The following is a 3799-nucleotide window of genomic DNA, read 5'->3' as shown; positions in this document are numbered from 1 at the left end:
CCTGGGCCGCGAGGGGGCGCTCGCGGAGGATGCCCGGGCGTGCGGACGGGGGCTCTGGCCGGAGTTTCGTTAGAGTGGCTGCGGGGGCCGCGGTGTTCTCCGAGGTTTCCGCTCGGCTCTCCAGTTCATCCCTGGTCTCAGCCGGCTTTCCGCTCTAGCGATCCGTTTGCCTTTAGAGCAGGTGACATTTCCCGCTTCTCGGTTCTGCTTTGAAGATCGTGGAAGAACCGAACACCCAGCTGACGGAGATTTTAGAACCCCATTTTCAGTCCCACTAAGTATCCAGATCGCACAGGATACTCCCGACTAAAGAGTACAAGCATTGCCAGTCTTGCCCTGGCTCCTCATCCTCAGTGGAGAGGTTTCCGAAAAGGAAACTGGAATCTCCAAACCCGATGTTATCTAGTCAATTAAGCATAGCCGAGGGGGAGGGATTCCCTTCATGTTGATATCAGCATCAGTGTTTGATTACCCGGTAAACAAGATAAATTTCACCACATCAAAGATTCTGCTTCTAGATAGAGCTGACATCTGTCACTTCCCCAACACCTTACTCCAGAATCAAAGCTTCCTTTCAACTGTACAATCCCAGTCAGCAAGGGCCTGTGTAATGGTACACTATAAATTAGTCATCAAAAGTAAACCCCAAACCTTGCTTAATGGAAATCCTCCCCTGATCAAGGTCTTTACATACGGATGGAGATTATACATACCGATGAAAATTTAGCTTTTCCAAAGCAATTTGAAAAGAACTGATATTTTCTAAGCAGAATTGGAGGTAGGGTTGTTTGTGCCTTTTGGGTGTGTGGGGTGGGTAGTACAGGGAAAAAGGACAATGAAATTGTCCCAAAGCCCACATTCTGACCCATAATCAAATGCATGAGACAATCATCTTATTTTGAAACCACTTAAGCAATTATTAGGAACTCCTGAGCTTTGACTATGCAAAGGCATTCAACTATGTGGACCATAACAAAATTTGGATACCCCTGAGAAAAATGGGAATTAAGGAACATTTCATTATGCTCATTCGAAAACTATGTGGATCAAGAGACAGTTATACAAAAAGAATAATAGAATGTTTAAAATCAATAAAGGTGCGTGTCAGGGTTGTATCCTCTCACCATACTTGTTTAATCTATATGCTGAGCAAATCATCAGAGAAGCTGGATTATATGAAGAAGAATGGGCTATCAGGATTGGAGGAAGACTTAATTAACAACCTTCAATATGCACATAATACAACTGTGCTTGCTGAAAGTGAGCAGGACTTAAAGCACTTGCAGATGAAGATCAAGGATTGTAGCCTTTGGTATGGATTCCAACTCAATGTAAAGAAAACCAAAATCTTCACAGCTGGATTAACAGGTAATAAGATAAATGGTGTGTTAGACAGGGTTCGCTGGCACAATAAACTATCTCAAATGGAGAGGAGAGTAAGTGGTGTTGGATTTTGTCTTGTTTGGATTCATAATCAATGCTCATGGGAGTAGCAGTCAAGAAACCAAACAGCACACTGCATCGGGAGAGATCAGTCCCAGGAGAAGGACATCATGCTCGGTCAAGTGGCGGGGGAATGAAATGAAGGAAAACCCTCAAGATGGGTTGGCACCGCGGCTGAAACAATGGGTCACAGGGTGGTGCATGAGCAGGCAGTGTTTCTTGCTATTGTGAGTCGAACTAACTCGATGCACCTAACAACAGAAACTGGTGAAACGGGTGAAGCACGGGGCTTCAACACAAAGGCAGCAAGGTAAATCCACCAGCAGCTCCACTGGAGAGAGATGAGGCAATAGGCTTCCGTAAAGATTTATCATCTTGGAAATTCTGCGGAGCAGTTCTGTCTGTCAGAGTCACTATGACCCTACTGTCGGCAGTTGGTCAACAATTGCTAGCCCCATCGTCTTGTCCAGCCCGGCTTCCCTCCCGAGGCAAGCCCTCTACTCCATCAGTCCCAAGCAGCTGCACCAAAGATTAACCACCCCTCTCAAAAGTGACCTCATTCACGTCCTGCCAACACGACCAGGTCTCTGGCACTCTGCTGCAAGACTCAACCTCTTCTCAAGGAATTTTGGGAATTCCTGTTCTATCAACAGTTCGGTCCTTGGCCTCCCTTCCTTTTGAAGACTCATTTGGGGTGGAGGTGTACTCCATGCATGCTTTAAATAGCCTACCTTCTTTTTTTTTTTTTTTTTTACTCAGAATTGCCTTTAATCCCATTTTACAAAAGAAGTTGACACAGAGAGGAACAATGGTGAAATCTTTGCTTAGAACAACAAACAAAATAATATTCTGATTGTTCACCAAGTACCCTGAACAGGAACGCCCTGAAACAATGCTTGCTGGAGGACACGTGAGTGCTGCAGCCACTTGCTATGACTGAAATAAAAGATGAGAGTGAAGACCGCAGCTGTACCTTTTCTGGTTACAAATGGATTTGTGATTTTGATCGCACGGCCACAGGTTCAGGTTTTACCTCTGCTGATTGCAACATTCGATGCTCATGGCGCAGAAATAGATAAAAAAAATGTGTTGCAATGGGCTGCATACAATCTTTTTAGGGTGTTGGAAAGTAAGAGTATTACTTTGAGGATAAAGGTGTGCCTAAGCCAACCAAACCAAACTCATGGCCACAGAGTCTATGCTGACTCATCGTGACTCCTTTAAGGGTTTCCGAGACTGTAACTGTTGATGGGAGTACAAAACCCAGTCTTTGTCCTACAGAGCTGCTGCTGGTGTGAACTGCCAACATGCAGACCCCAGCCCAACTCATGACCACTGCACCACCAGGGCTCCTTGTGCCTGACCCACGCCATGGTATTTTCAGTTGCCTCATCTGCACATGGAAGTTGGACATTGAAGAAGGCAGACTGAAGAACAAGCACTGCTTTTGAATCTTGTTGGTGAACTATATTGAAAATACCAGGGATTGCCAAAAGACAGACTGATCTGTATTGGAAGAAGTAAGGCCAGAGTGCTCCTTAGAGGCAAGGGCGGCGAAACTTCAACTTACATACTTTGGACATGTTGTCAGAAGAGACCAGTCCCTGGAGGAAGAAGGTCATGATGCTTGGTAAAGTAGAGGGGCAGCAAAAAAGAGGAGGACTTCAACAAGATAGACTGATACAGTGGCTACAACAATGGAAGGATGGAGCCAGCCCAGGCAGCGTTTTGACTGGTTGTGCACTGGGTCACAATGAGTCGCAGCCGATTCGATGGCACCAAACAACAACAAATTGGCCATTTTGGTGTTGATATGTATTTGCATCTGAGCAGGGCTACTCCGTGGGGATATGGTCTTATATTTACCTCACTTGGCTCTCTTTTACTAGCAAGGTTGTGTATTAAACGGAGTCCATGCTGGTCCAGGTTATGGTCAATCAGTCTATCTGCACAGGTGGAAACACCCATTTTGGCACATATTGGAACGAGCACTGCTGGTGAATGGAGGCTTCTACCAGAAATGGACTTCCAGGCACCAGGAGGACCCTCTTGCTCAAGAGACCTCACACTCTGATATCAGAAGCCTGAAGTTTGAGCATTCAGATCCCTCCCTTTCACTTAAGCACCTAAATGAGGCATTGGGGTTCAGTGGTAGACTTCAGTCATCCATGCAGGAAACCTGAATTTGACTCCTGGCCAGCGCACCACATACAGTGTCAGCAGAGGCGCCTGTGTTGCTGGGATGCCTAGCGGATATTCAGGGGGAGCTTACAGGCTAAAAAAAACTAGAAGACATTTTCTTCTAGTTTGTGCACAATGGGACAATGCTAACTGATCGTTAACTCTTTTTTTTTTT

Source organism: Echinops telfairi, unplaced genomic scaffold (assembly GCF_000313985.2).
Source record: "Echinops telfairi isolate 266 unplaced genomic scaffold, ASM31398v2 ScPeMD7_7457;HRSCAF=8495, whole genome shotgun sequence".
Taxonomy (NCBI): Eukaryota; Metazoa; Chordata; class Mammalia; order Afrosoricida; family Tenrecidae; genus Echinops; species Echinops telfairi.
The sequence above is the reverse complement of the archived record's forward strand: the minus strand, read 5'-3'. Positions refer to the sequence as shown.